General features: G+C 45.3%; 2 protein-coding genes across 3 annotated transcripts in view; both read right to left on the bottom strand.

The window, feature by feature from the left end:
- LOC144584427 (uncharacterized) overlaps positions 1-15,876 on the bottom strand; it is a 678,013-nt gene that overhangs the window by 587,170 nt on the left and 74,967 nt on the right. The gene's annotated exons all lie outside the window — the stretch shown is intronic.
- Positions 1-15,876, bottom strand: part of GSE1 (Gse1 coiled-coil protein) — a 389,126-nt gene that overhangs the window by 126,589 nt on the left and 246,661 nt on the right. The gene's annotated exons all lie outside the window — the stretch shown is intronic.

Here is a 15,876-nt window from a genome sequence, read left to right on the forward strand (position 1 = left end):
TACATTTATACTATTAAAGTAAAACAAGCCAGTTATTCAAGGTGCTCCAAAGACCAAGTATTATATTTTATTAACAAACAGCCGTATACTCACACAGCATTAAAACCTGTTTTTATCAGCTTTCTCCTGCACTATTTTATTGGGGTACGGCCAGAGCTTAGAAAAGCATTGTTTGTTTGTTTCATATTACAAATCTCAGAAAGCCACAGGCAGCAAGGCTGGCTATGGATTTCTGGGAACTGAAGTCTAAAAAAGTCACTTTCGCAAGCTGTCACTACAACTTAGTTTACTTCAAAGAATATCTTTCTCCATCCCATCAGAAAACTGGCCCTTTTGTGCCCAGCTGCTTAAGCTGGCATCCTTGCCCTTCCAGCCACTGAGTCCCACAGAATCCATAAGGCCATGCTGATTTAAGAAGAAGAGCCAACAGACTGCATGCTGCTTTTTTCTGCACCCCAACATTTAGACACTGAGTGTGCACCAAAGAACACATACAATTCTTCATGGACGTTGATCTGAATCCCAGCATGTATTTTTTTGTGCACGCACACAAAAACAAAGGCTGTCTATTTGGCAAAGGAATTCCACCCACACCTCAGAACTCAATGTGGCTATATGTAACCTTTACAGTCACAGCAACGTGTTGCAATCTGGACCTCCCTGGCAGCTTGATGAGGAATACAAGGAACATGCCATGCCACAATGAAGACAAAGGGAAACAAAGCAAGAAAGACAGAAAGACAGACACCAGCCCTCTGCTTATGTGGGATCTTGTTGTTGTTACATGCCTTCAAGTTGTAATACAGACCCTAAATGGATTTTTAAGGTCAGTAAGACACTTAAAGGGTGATTTTACCAGTTCCACATCCCTGATGAGTTTCCATGGCTAAGTGGGGTTTTAAACCAAGCCCTCCTGAGTTGTATCTATCCACCAACATGGATAGTGGACCAAGCTACCAACATGAATTTGACCCAATTCCGGGAGGCAGTGGAAGACAGGAGGGCCTGGCATGCTCTGGTCCATGGGGTCACGAAGAGTTGGACACGACTAAATGACTAAACAGCAACACTATCCACTACACTACACCACAATGGGGTCTGCCATGTGTGTTATCACTCTAGGGGTATTCTGAGCAGTTCAGCAGTGGGGCCTGTATCAGAACCCTGCACATCAGCACCACAACATTCTTCCTTAACGGCAGGGGTAAGCAACACATGGCCTTCCAGATACTGCTGGACTGCAGTTTCCATCAGCCCTAGCTAACACCTCCAGTGACAAATGACGAGGGACGCTACAGCTCACTAGAAGCCAGAAGGTCACATTTTGCCCACCCTTGCCTTATAGGAACATAAGAAGTTATCCTAAGTAAGATCCCCCCCCCATCTACCTTACCATTACCTATGTGGTTGTGGCTTTCTAGAGTCTCAAACACAGAAGTCTTGCCCATCATTGCAATAATTTCTATGGGCTTAGTTGTGCTGGTCACTCTCAGGCAAAACAACAGAGAATGTTGTGGGGTCTTAAAGACTAACCAGGTTGACCTGACATAAGCTAGTGTGGACTGTAGCCCACTTCTTTAGATGCAGTCCACAAAAGGGACTCATGGGCTAAAGTTCATGCAAGTCACTACAGTATATGCAAGCACACACCAAACAAAACAGCACTCTTGCTTGTTTTCCCCATCCTCAATTATTTCATACTTTTAACTTGAGATATGGGGTTGTTAGCACATAAAGTTGGAGCTATACTTTCTCCTCCATCACCCTTAGGGTGATGGCCAGGATTGTAAGAAGCCAGGTGTTCAAATCTCTGTTCTGGGTTCTAGTGTCCCATCTTCCCAGCATCTCTCACATTCCAGGCACCACCTACAGTCGCTTACGCCAATCACACATCTATCCTTTCCCATCTCTTCCCCACCCACCCCCCACAATCCTGTGTGCTGTCAACTGTCATTCTTTTATAGGTTTTTAATTTGCTAGGATTACCCTAACAACAGTGGTAATTAATACTAACCCCTCCTCTACCGTATATGCTAATGGTGTGAGCCATAAAAATTAATTTGCAAACATGTCATTACACAATAGCTGTACAGCCAATAAACCTGCAATTATAGGCCAATCACTGAGTGGGAACTGAGAGAGGGGTGCCTTGCCAATTTGATTTTTCCCCCCTTTTTCTTTCCTTTTCCTTTTCTTTTTTGTAATTACATAAAGCTCTAGAGGACAATTGCTTCTCTCAGGAGAAGCTGGGCTCCATTTCAGAACAGACTCTGCCTTTCCTCTCCCAGGACAGAAAAGGCCAGGTCTTGCATCTCCTTGGAAGCTCAGGGGATCAGAAATGGCTTCCTAGTTTTATTGCCTACTAGCCTGGCTTTGTCTGACGCACCCTCGATACTTCAAGACATGAAAAACAAAACAATGACTCATCTTTAAATTCAGACTCGAGTCTTGAGCAATATTGAAGGAGAAAACAGCACAACGGACCATATGCAGAGTGCATTTCCCACCATCACCAAGAAACCACAGCCAGCTGATCCAGGAGTAGAGAGAAAGAAGGGTTGACAGGCTCACAATTGTGCAATGTTTGCCACCCATTCACTTGATATAACCATTAATGGGTGGGCCCCCACTCTCATCCCACATGGAGTACCACCGTTGCTCCTGGATTTAAGGGGGGAAATTGAGGTTCACCTAAGTCAAATACACACACTGAGCCCAAAGCAGAAGTCTCCTATGAAGCAATACAACATCTTTTCATTGAAAGACTGCCATACACAAGCGATTTTGTGCCCTATATACAGAACCCAGAAGTCTTGGGTATCTGCCTGCCTTAGATAATGGGATCCTTCTGGAGTAGTAAAGTGATCAGCAATAAAGTAGGCAGATATCCAACATGCCACAGTTCTAACCCCATTGGCTATGGCCAATGACTTCTTGGTTTCCCCATTCAGGAGTAGGATCCAATTTCCAGATGCACAAGATGGCCTCATTAAGGCCACCTTAGCTGCAATTTCTAAGGGGAGATCCTGGTGCCAGGAAAACGAAGCAGAAAGCTGCTGGACTTGTTTTTTTGAAGATGGTTTTTCTTGCCCACGCCTTGAGCCTTGATGCCAGCTCAAGGTTCTCTCCCCCCGCCCTTCCCTTCTTTTGTACATGTCTTATCCACTGTGCCAGCCCTTCAGGACTCGCTAATGGGAAAGAAAATGGTCCTGGGCAGCAGGAGGGGTACTTAAGAGCTGCTGCACAAAAATCAGCTATTGTTTGCTCCTTGTGTACTAAGCGCACAATCACACAAGAGAAAAAAAGCAGCCCTTTTGGAGAGCCTTTTGCATTTCCTGAATGGCACAAGGGGGAACGGAACAGTTCTGCTTTCCTTTGCCAAATACCCTTTGGACCCTTGCAGAAACAAGAGGCGGCTGAGCCATAAGTTAGGGGCAGATGAGCACAGAGGGCAGGCAGGAGATTCCTGAAATGAAACCACTTGACTCATTGATATATTATACCCATTGAAAGACTGCAAAGATCCTAAGCATGTTAGTACATTATTGCTGTCTAGTGGTCTTAACTCCCCCTTGCAACTCCACATCACTCAGGATCATATTGTGTCAGAGCCTGGTGGCGGGCGGGGTGGCTTTCTTGGGCAGTTTCACCTCCCAGATCCCCCCCCCTTTCCCCCTGATCAGCATGGTCGCGATGTGTTTCTGGTGGTTTAGTTTAGCAAAGAGTTTGATGCAAGGACCGAGGTCAGTGCTAGTGGTTTAGCAAGTCATACAAACTACAAAGAAGATGGGGATGGGAAAGGAATGGGGGAAAGGAGGGAGAAGGAATTCTCTTTCTTTCATAATACACAAATTCAGAGTTATCCGATAGTATTGATGGGCAGTAGATTCAGAAGAGGCAAGAGCAAATACTGAATTAAGTTACAGAATGTGGCAAGGGCCACTGAGTTGAAAAGGCCTATTGGAGGGTGTGTATGTCACTTCCCAAGGCCTGCAAAAGTTAAATGGGACCCTGTCAGTCATAAAGAGCAGTCTACTTCTGCTGGGGGACAATCAAACAGCTCATACTGTACATGGATGCCTTACCTGTAGGTTTCCCAGAATCACCTAGCTGGCTGTTGTGGCAAGTGGAGAACTGGAGCAGATGGATCTTGTGATCTGATCCAGCTGGACTCTTCTAGTGGCCCAGAGGTGACATCCCCAGTTATAACATTCAACACTAAAATTATGACAACATCCTCCAACATCTCCCTACCCAGTTAACTGGGATGTTTAAAAAGAAAAGGAAAAACAAAAGAGAGAGAGAGAGAGAGAGAGAGAGAGAGAGAGAGAGAGAGAGAGAGACACACACACACACACACACACACACACACACACACACACACTACTCTCTCTCTCTCTTGGAAGAGCCCACTAGCGCCCTCTGGTGTAGAAGACTGCACCATGGCAGGGCTGGTTGGGTTATTTGGACAACTGTGCAAAAATCATCTCCTCTACAAAAATGCAAACTCTGAGAACAAATTAGCATTTCTATGCACTCATCATGCAGGATTGCTCAGTCAGGCATCTTCCTGATGTATATTTAAAAACCACTTCTGCCAAATGCTGTCCAGCTCCTGCCTTTGCATGAGCTTATTTGGAGCAGTTTTCCTGTGGAGCTCCATAGTTTTAAGGCCTTCCTTTGTCAAGGGCTACTGCTATGGATGTGCCATTTGGATTTTTCAGACTCCCAACACCCAGAATTCTCCATGAATTCCTCAGGGAGGATTCTGGGAGTCCCAAGCCACAAATCCACAGCTGCAGACACCTACATTTTGCTCACATGGACGAGAGCTCTCACCTACTTTTTGCTGTTAATGTATCGGGAAAAGAGGGGAGAGAGAGAGAGAGAGAGAGAGAGAGAGAGAGAGAGAGAGAAAGGAAGGAAGGAAGCTTCCACAGTGCTTCTTGGGAGCTGCAGTCATACTGCCCTTTTTACTCTTCAGAGGGTATCTCCTGAAGGACTATCACCATGGCAGCTTCTTTTTGCCTCTCTGGATATATTCACTTAGAGCAGAACTAAAGACTCGTCTGCCAATCCCAAACACTGTCCCTTCCTCCATATAGCTAATAGCAGAGGCAAAGACAAGCATGAGAGAAGATAGCGAGAAGCATGCACACTCATTCCAACACACACACACTCAAGAATTTGCATGCAACTTTGCTAGGCATGTAGATAGTGCAAAAAACAAACTAACAAAAGACCGTCTGAGAACATGCACCTCTCCATCATACCACAAAGCCCTAGCATATTTTCAGTAGTGTAGCTCTGGTGAGCCTGTTCTTAGAAGTGAGCCCTCTGGAACTCTAGTTGCATGCTCAACAATTACTGTGACACATTTCAAACGGTGAAGATGGCTCCAGGTCCCATCGCTAATCTCTTCTTGAGATTTCTTGATGGCCACAATGGGGAGAAGAGATGGAAAGAGCCGGGCTTTGACCGTGCATCCAAAGCATGGCTCAGACCCCTTGTTGACCAATGAGCCTAGTGAGGAAAGAGCAGCCGCCTCGGGCATTCGTTCCGTAGAAGGTGCTCAGCAAAGATTTTCTGCCACCACTGACCTTTGATTAAGTCAAATGAAGACATCCATCAGGATTTCTAAAAGTGACTTCAAGTCTCAGCCAGGCCTCTGAACGAACAGCACTCTCACAGACCTCTGCTCGGCAGTGGCAGTGGCTTCATTGTCGGGTGTCATCCCAAGGGAGGGGAATGAAGAGTGTTATTTATATCAATAGGGCACGTCTCGGCCCCCTGATCCGCTTGACCTAGCTCATGAATAAAACATGGCTCTAATTACGAGATGATGAGGCCAAAGCCTCTCACCGCTGCCAAAAGGGGAAGATTGGGGGAAAGAGTAATCTTTTTAAGCAGGCAGGTTTTCTTCCCTATCAAACTTAACTCAAGTTTTGCAGCCTACGTCTCTTCACAGTGGGAACTAGAAAAATAATGCCAAGTCTGGTTCTCAACCCCAAAGCAGGAGAAATCAACCCAAGGCCAGTCCGTCTGTGCCAGACTCTGCCAAAAGCGGATCTAACAGACAGCCCTGACTCCAGAATTTCCAAAAGGCTGAAATGTCAGGCCAAAAAAAGTCAGCATGATGGGGATTGCAGAACTCCTGCATTGTGTACCCTTCGCCCGCAACTTGCAAAATGGACCATGTTGGGTGTGCTGTTGCAAGGCAGCCACAAGTCAAACTTGAAAGCCTGACAAAAAGCGAGAGGCATTGCACCGTTATCTAAGACCATGGGAAAATAAAAGCATGAGGTTTTTTTTAGCCCCATGGTGAAATCTAAGGAGGCCTGCTCAAACCTCTTTTGCATCAGTCTCCCATCACAACGTTGACTTCACCAGTCCCACAGCAATGTGTCTAGTAGACTTGGGTGGCTTCATTTCCAGCAGAAAGGTGAAACACAAGCAAACACAGATACAGACACACAATACAGACACACAAAACATTCTGTGTAAATCTAAGAAGAACCCCTATGTTCCTTTTAGAGGACCAGGGTGAGTTAGGGTGATTCGTTTGATGCTTTGTGTAGATCCTGCACACGAAGAAGCTTGGGTTATATTCAGCAGCTGCTACAAAAAAGGAGGGAGGAGGGAAATCAAAGCCATTCTTTGCCCGATTCAAGAGCTACCTCCCCGCTTAATAACCCGTGGAGGAGCAAAGTGTTCTAGGATAAAAGCTGCCTCCTTCCAAGCAATGCTGCCCCCAGGCCTCCGCCACAAGGTACTTGTGTATGGAAGATAAACTTCTATGAGTACAGAGCAGACTGGCAATAAACTCAGCCTGCCTCTTACACAGCCCAGCAGTGTGTGTGTGTGTGTGTGTGTGTGTGTGTGTGTGTGTGTGTGTGTGTGTGTGTGTGTGTGTGTGTAATTAAGCGATTAAAAGTACACTGCTTTCTATAGCAAGCAAGGCAGGGCACAGACCTCCATCGTCACGCTTTCTTCTGCATCAACAAGCATCCCTTCTTCCTCTTGACCCCCCCCCCTGAAAAAACACACACCTTCTGATATCATTCATAGATATGAGTCACAGAGACAAGTTCAGGAAAATCATCTCAGACTCTACTTCTACAATACTATTACGATTATGACTTGCTTGTCCGCAAACACGGGGGAATAGATCAGACCCACAATACAGTGGTGCTTCGCATTACGATATTAATTTGTTCCAGCGAAATCGCTGTAGAATGAAAACATCATAATGCGATTTTTAAAAGCCCATAGAAATGCATTAAAACCAGATTAATGCGTTCCTAGGGGCTTCAAACTCACAGTGCAGCGAAGATCCTCCATAGCGCGGCCATTTTCGCTGCCTGTGCAGCGAGTAATCTGTGCAAAAACACAGCGGGTGGCCATTTTATTTACCCGGCGGCAATTTTGAAACTGCCAATCAACTGTTAAAAAATCATCACTTTGCGAAATTCCCCCATAGGGAACATCATTTTGCGATCACTTTTGCAGTCGCAAAAACATCAATGTCAAGCGATTTCGTCATCAAAAGGAGCGCCCGTCTTGCGTGGTACCACTGTACAACTTTATCTTATCCCCAGTAGCCTTATGAAAAATGAATACAAACAGCTGCTAGACATTTTTCTATGCCACAGGCAAAAGGTTAAAACTCCATTCTCCATCCTGATGCCCTCCAGAAATGCTGCACTTCAAATCCCATGATTCCCAGACTGCATGGTCGGGGTGGTACATCTCCCTGGGTTTCATATAAAGTGGTTAGAGATGGGGAAGCTTTTTCCGCACTATATCACAGGCAGCAAAAGACAAACTTTCCCCATCTTTGATACTGCCTCACTTGCACTGAACTCTGTAAATCATCATCATCATGTTAGAACTGCAGAGCTGGAAACGACCCTGTGGATCATCCGAGTCCAGTCCGTCAAGAGGGCACCGTGGGGAATCAAACTCCCAACCTCTGGTTCTGCAGTCAGATGCCCAAACCACTGAGCTATGAAGCCTGTGCCACCGAGTGGTGGCAAACATTAGAGACAAAGTTTGAGCAAGAGCCTCGTGAGAGGACTGGGTGGCAATATAGTATTCTGTTCCTTAAAGCACCCTTTATGTGTTTCTGTCCAAAGGCTGCCTTTGAAATACAAAACCCCCATTTCCTATAGATCAAATTTGGTGGTTGACCACTATTAGCTATCTCCTTGACATCCTGGAATTAGTTGCCTCCATCCCTAAGAAACATTTTGAAATGACCCCATAAAATACAAAGGATGCCACCTGACATTAAGTTAATTCATTTGGCGACCACATGCAGGATCCTCTGTTCTGACTGGCAGAAGTTAAGTGAAATCTCAAGGTCTTTCCCTCCACCTCCACTGGAAATGCTGACTATTGAACTGGAGTCCTGGCACACTTAAAACTTGGGTTCTGTCAATCAACTGTGGTCCCTTCCTAAATTTGCAATCTGGATTTGTAAGGGTTGATTGGTAGGTGGTGGATGCATGCAGGCTCGGGGCTGGTCTTGCCTTAGATTCCGTAGGTGGATTTAACCATCTCGTTGTTTCCTACCGGCAACTGGGAAGAGTGGGGAGAAAGAGGAACCAAATGAGTCTGTTGCTTGGAGTTCTAAATAATCTTACTATGAGACAATGGATAAAGTTATGAAGGGAAGGCAGACCACCATGGATATCCAGATTTGGCACTATTGTTACACTAGACCAGTGGTTCCCAACCTTGGGTCCTCGGGTATTCTTGGACTAAAACTCCCAGAAGACTTCACAGCTGACTGTAGCAGCCAGGATTTCTGGGAGTCCAATAACATTTGGGGACCCAAATTTGGGAACCACTGACCTATATGTTTATAGAAGCCAGTCTGCTTATCATTCTTTTTTTAACCTTCAGCAACTGTCAGTTTCCCAGCAGTTTCTAGTGTAGGTGTCCCATTAGCTAAGAGTCCTAGTTGAACTCCAGTCGGTGCGGGAAATGTTCCATTCCATTTGCAGGATGAAGTCCCTTCCACAGAAGGACTGTGACATGGCCTCCCATTCTTAGCAGCAGAAATGCAAATAGGTCCCGGCAGTTTTAAGTGCTGTAGCTTTCTTTAGCTCCTGGAATTGTGTGATGTAGCTGTTCTGAAAAAATATATATCCAAAACCGAAGGAGAGGATGCCTTGTGCGTGGCATGCTGCATGGGGCTGAGCAGGCTAACCCATGGGGGGGGGGGAGAGGAAAGGAAGCAGGTGACTGACAGCTCTAATAGCCCCTGTCTAGCTGGAACATCTATGATTGAAGCAGGAGAAAAATGTGAGCCCATTGCCTTTTGGACTGACAGTAGATGCCAGCTCCTTTTGCTGCCTCTCCATCTATTATAGCCCAGAAGAGCCGAAGGTGAGGGTAAGGGAGGTTGCTGGAAAGGAGAGAGATGGGGGTGGGGGTGGGGAGAGAGAACCAAAGACATATTTAGGTGGCCTTCATCAGCTTCCAGTCCTGCCAGGAGAAAGGCATAAAACACTAAAGAAACCACCTGTGCTCTCTCCTTAAAACCTAATCTAATAAATTCTCCCAGAGAACAGAACTTGAAAATGTCTCCACTGCCAAAGTAAAGGTGGTACATGCTTATTTCAAGACATTCGCATGATCTGACACAACAAATCTTTCTAATCTGAATATAGTCCACAATGAACGTGCCATCTAATTTTCAGCCCCACTGGATGGGGCTCTGGCTCCCTCTCACGTGACTTTATCCTTGCGTACATGCATGCGTGCCTCCACTCTCCTGCGTGCGCAGGGTTCCCTTGCAACTGGAACGAAAGGGGTTGAAACACAATTGCTGTGCGGAGGAGGAAGAGAGCTGCATAAAGGGACGTGGAATCCTGCATGCCCGGTTTAGAGGGAAACTTGCCCACAACCCATCAGATTACCCGTAAGAGAGGACTGAGGAACTGTAAACCATACACTCCACTTTTGTTTTCTGCAATTCCTGAAATCAAGATTCCTTGATTTCAGAAGCTAGCATCCCAATATGCTTTCAAGCATCCCCTTTGCAGAGGGGAGAAATGCTCCATAAGGATTAGAAACTTGTCTTGCTCATTGTAACTGAAAAGCTGAGATTCTCATCTTGCTGAATTCTGTGCCAGAAAACCAGTTTGATCTTTCTACCACAGTCTCTGGTGGTGCTTTTCTCTGTCCAAGAATAAGAAACTGTAGGTGAATAGATTTGTGCCAGAGCCATGAAAGGGCATGAATGTGATGAATCTGGAGTAGAGATGCATCTGTGTGTAGAGAGGAGGGGGCAGCTAACAAACCACTGGAACAGTCTTAAAAAAAGACTTTCTTTGCACAATAGAGTGGGCCTTGCCTGATTTCAAAGGAGCTATGTATATACATGCACTTGATTATTGATAAGCTCCCCCCTCCTCACCTTGATAGCATCACTTGCAAGCCTGTAACCATTTCTTTCCTATTAGAAGGGGTATTAATGAGGTCTCTGATCATCTGGCTGTCTGCTTGGGTGAACTGCAGAAGGTTCAAGTAGCAATTTTCCATTTGCACTTCAAATGTTAATGAATGTTCCTATCTCGGGTAGAGATTCGCAGTGATAATTGCAAGCCTTGCTCAGGTCACCAGAACAGCTAAGGCTGTGGCTCGGCAGAAAAGGCTTTCTTTCTTTCCTCTTTCTTTCTTTAAAAGGATGTCACCTCTTTAGGGAATGCTTTGGACAAAAACCCGGGAATTGCCCCTGACAAGCCCTGAACTACTGGCTACAGAAAGCAGGAGCTGCAAATCAGAAAGCTGTAGGTTCTTTGCAGGTGGGGAAACAAATCTCCCCTAAGCATCATATGTATTTTTAGCTGCAGATTGAAGCCCATTCTGGACAAGGAAGCCTCATTAGACAGGGATACAATTGCATGCATGCACACACACACAGTTTCAATTCCCCTTCATGCCCCCCACAATAATTCCTGACTGCTAATCCATGGGCCCAACTGGAGCAGCTGGGAGGCAAACACTCTCAGAGGGTGCCACTTGGTAGCCCAGTGGGCAGCGACATTTCCAAAGTGGACTTCACTGAGCGGGTATGTTAAGCACCCAGAGGGACAGTGAGCTAGTCTGGCGAGTGAAGGCAACTACGTTCTATGCACGAAATGATGCTCCAATTACAGCAACAGAAAAGAGATGTGTGTACACATGTACACATTCTCTCTCCTTTCCTTCTCTGTCTCTCTCGCATACACAGAGGTATGAAAGCCTTACCTTCCCATTTTAAAAAAAGCATCCAAAATGTACTAAAACAATAAGGCGTCTCATAGCACCTCAAAGACTAAGAGGAGGGATACAACCCACAAAAACGTACACTAAATAAAACCTGCCTGTCTATAAGATGCCATAAAAATGTGTTCTCCCTTTCCCACAATAGAATAACACTGCCACCCCTTCTGGATTCCCCCCCAACCCAAAGTATAGCTTTATTTTGCTTTTGATCTTGTGTACCAACAAAAAAGGGACATGGTGGCATTGTGGGTTAAACCGCAGAAGCTTCTGTGCTGCAGGGTCAGAAGACCAGCAGTCCTAAGATCGAATCCACGCGATGGAATGAGCTCCTGTCACTTGTTCCAGCTCCTGCCAACCTAGCCATTCGAAAGCATGCAAATGCAAGTAGATAAATAGGTACCACCTCGGTGGGAAGGTAACAGAGTTCCGTGTCTAGTTGTGCTGGCCACGTGACCACGGAAGATTGTCTTTGGACAAATGCTGGCTCTATGGCTTGCAAATGGGGATGAGCCCCACCCCCTAGATTTGGACACAACTGGACTAAATGTCAAGGGGAACCTTTACCTTACCAACAGTATAGCACCTTTAAAAAAAAAAAAGCACAGTTCCCTTCCTACTGAGATATAACAGACTGCTTCAACCCTTCTCAACTTTGTGGCTGGGAAGGGAGCTTCTCAGGAACATAGAGAGCTGTCTTATTCCAGGTCAGACGATTCCTATATCAATCCCAGGCTTGTCTGCTCTGACTGGCAGCAGCTCTCCAGGGCTTCCTCTCTCATCGTCTGTTACCTGATACTTTTTAATTGGCAGTGCTGTTGACTGAATGTGGAACTTCGTGTACACAAAAACTGTACTCTGTACTATGCCTCTCCCCACGCCAGAAGTTGTGATTTCCGGACAAGCTTGAACCCCCCTGCAATCCATTTCAGTAACCAAGCCATGCCCTCCCCAACCCCTTTACAAGTCTCTCTAAAGCTGGCTGAATGAAAGCAAAACTATTTCTGTATTTTCAGGAAAATGTTAATGCAGAATACATCCATGAGTACACACTGGGAAAGAGCTTCATATGCATCGGAGGTAAGTGCTTGGGCAAAAGTATTTTGGGGGAACTCTTCATGATGCAGATTGTGTATTTTTACTGTGCAACATCTCAGTGCCTAGTATTTACCCCATTTCTTATACAGAGTGTTATTTACCATTTCCATATACAGTCGTGCCCCGCTGGACAATTACCCCGCTCTACAATGAATCTGCTGTACGTTGATGTTTTTGCGATTGCTTTTCCGATTGCAAAACAATGTTTAATTTTTTTTTTTTTTTTTTTGCTGTGTGATGATCGGTTCCCTGCTTCGGGAACCGATTTTTGCTTTACGACAATCAGCAAACAGCTGATCGTCGGGTTTCAAAATGGCCACCGGCTGAAGAAAATGGCCCCCCGTTGTTTTCTAGGGCAGATTCCTCGCTTTAAAGGCATCGAAAATGGCCACCGTATGGAGGATCTTCGCTGGACGAGCAGGTATTCAGCCCATTGGAATGCATTGAATGGTTTTCAATGTGTTTCAATGTTTTTTTTTAAATTTCGTTTGACGACGTTTTTGCTCTACAATGATTTTGCTGGAATGAATTAACATCGTCAAGCAAGGCACCACTGTATGTGCTTTCTTGTAGAACTACAAAATGGATATTCTGTTCTGCTCTGCAGCACTGCTTAAAAGTTTTTTTTCTGCCAATTCCCTGACCCAGCTTGTGGCTCATCTGGGTTTCATCAGGTACTTGGAATGCACTATCACTGAAGATGGGAAGAAAGGAAAAGCTGGAGCATGTGCATGTGACGAGTCAGTCTCCCTGATCCAGAGTTTGGAAAAAATTACTCCTTGGTCTATGGCAGTATCCCCCAGTGAGGAGAGTAGTATGTAGAACCCACTGGGGGCTACAGTGCAAAAAAGTAACTTTAGAGAGCTTTGCCCTGGACAGTCAGTAAGCTGCTTCCTCTACTGTGATAAAGATTAGAAAGCTCAAGCTCAGCCAATAATTAGTTCTTAACCTCTGCCAGCATTAGCTTCTAAGAGGTGACCATTTGTTCTGCAGGAAAGATGGCAACATATAAAGAAGAAACCAAACTGGGCCAATTCCATGGCAGGGATGAATTAGGAGCTCACCAGCTGCAAGAGAAGTTCATCTATTTAATTAAGTAGTGGTGATATGGATGTTAAATTAAGTTAATGGCGAGTGTGCCAAACAAGATGATGGAAGAATAAAAGCACATCAGAGATATTTGAAGAAAGCCTAGCCCAAGCCCAACGGCACTCTTTCTAACAACCAGCTCATCCTTGTGCATTGACCCTCTCTTCCCCAGGCATCCCACATGCCACGAGGGTGTGATGGATGGTTAGCAGAGGCAGCCTCCACCCTTTCCAACATGCTGAATCATTAAACTGGCATTTTTAGAAAGAAAGATGGGGAGACGGCTGATATTCACAGTCTGATCACTGTCCCATACAGTTGGCCCCAGCTGCGCAGAGAGGCAAGGAGAGGACCCATCTCTCTCTGATGGTGTTCAGTCATGTGGGAAAGCGATTTAGAGGGGGATACTGCTGAGGAAGGAGCTAGGTGCAGAGGAAAGAATGCAGGTGTGCAAGAGCTATAATGGGCCATACATGGCCCTTGGGGGCAGAGAGCAATTGTGCAGAAGCCAGGTACCAGGATGAGGTGGGTGAGTGGATGGGAAACAAATCGCCTTAGCTCTATCACAACATAACTTCACAGACTGCTAATTTTCCCTTACATTGCTTTCATTAAAAAGGAATGTAAAGCAAGGCTGAGTAGACTCCCTTGGACACTGGACTGCATCAATGAATGTGTATAATCTATGTAGAATTCAGCATCTCGAGTCTTCAAGACTTCATGTGTCCAAAAGCATTTTTCTAGGCCTTATGGGCAGGCACAGGAAAAGTCTGCAGACACAGAAGCAAGAATGTGATTAAGCAAGACCTCTCACTGCCAGAGTGGTAGTTTTCAGTACTCTGCTCAAATTCCCTTGCTTCTCTGCTGGTCCTACAGAGGCTAAGATAAGAAGAATTGATGCAAAGTAAGCTAATTACATGCAAATTAGCCTGTTCTTCCAGATTGCAGAATTTGGCTTTTCTTGATGTAATGTTTGGTACTTTTAATCTGCTCTGGCCTTCATGGAACCTGTGCTGGTGGACCACTGTCCCCAAAAGCCTGTTTTGAAGCAAGGGGCCTTTCTTGTTGCCTTCTTCAGTGCCTCCCTTTGTACGAATGACCATTATAACTCGTCTCAGTTATGTCTGTCCTACTGACTTTCTCTTTCTTCCTGAGGTCCTGCACCCTCAAATAAAACGGTGCTCTTAAGGGAGAGGTAGGAAAAAGTGACTTACCACAATGGCAGACAAAGATGTCTGAATTTGCAGAAGATATACCTCCAGCTATCAGATTAACAACACAGAGAAGGACAACAGTATCCTATGCTCATGGGCTGAAAACCTCCCTGAAGCATTGTGTGGCCACTATAGACAAGATGCTGACACAACAAGTCAGCCATCTACTTGTACATGTCCTTAACCTATTGTGTATTGCTGCCTCCCCTGCTGCCCACATCTAACTATCCCACTCCTCCATAAAGACTTAGTCTGTAAAACGTGTGGGGATTCTGAAGTTCTCCAGCTGCTGTAAGGCTCCTTAAACCCAATAAACATGGCCAATGGTCAAAGATAATGCCAGTTAAAGTGTGAGTGCTTCTGGAGAGCCACAGATTCCCCCACGACCTCATGTTATCCTTGGCGTTGCTCATTACTTGCATTTCTCTTTCAGATACTCAGATAGGGATGAATGCCACACTGGTTTTTGGTACAGGGCCTTAAGAACAGAGCAAACTACTCCAGAATGATTCAGATCAACAGTCCATCTAGTCTACTGTTGTCAACTCTGACTGCAAGCAGTTCTCCAGCATTTGAAGACAGCATTCTTTCATCATGCTTTCTAGAGACGCCTAGTATTCCCTGGTGGTCTCCCATACAATTAGTAATAATGCTCGACCTTACATAGCTTCTGGAATCGAACAAGATGTGTGTGCAGATGGCATGGGCAATATGTCTTGCTTGTGCATGCAACCAAAGACCTGGTAGTAACAATACAAAACATTAACAAAACCCTATCCTTAAAGCACATCAGTCAAATTTTAAGAAAAACTGGGTATAAAGAAATGGCTGAGTACAATCACTGAAACCTTGAAGAGTCTGCAATTGAACCAGTGGAAATTTTTTATTATCTTGAGGCTAAGTTTCAGAACACTTTCATTCTTTGCTGATCCAATATGATCCCTGTCTTTCTATAACATACATACACACACACATACCAATCTCCGAGCTCTGCCTGTTCTGGCTTGTTTCATGAATATATGTAGAATGCAGAATATTGCTTTCAGCATTCCCAAGATTCTGGACCTCATCTCACCCAAAGCCATGGAAACACGGCCCTAGAAACACACTTCAGATTTGACTTGCAAACTGCCAACTGCTTTTTTCCCCCCTGCACACTCTTTCCCAGACACAGAGACACCCGACACAGGTGTGGGGTGGA

Source organism: Pogona vitticeps, chromosome 10 (assembly GCF_051106095.1).
Source record: "Pogona vitticeps strain Pit_001003342236 chromosome 10, PviZW2.1, whole genome shotgun sequence".
NCBI classification, from domain to species: domain Eukaryota; kingdom Metazoa; phylum Chordata; class Lepidosauria; order Squamata; family Agamidae; genus Pogona; species Pogona vitticeps.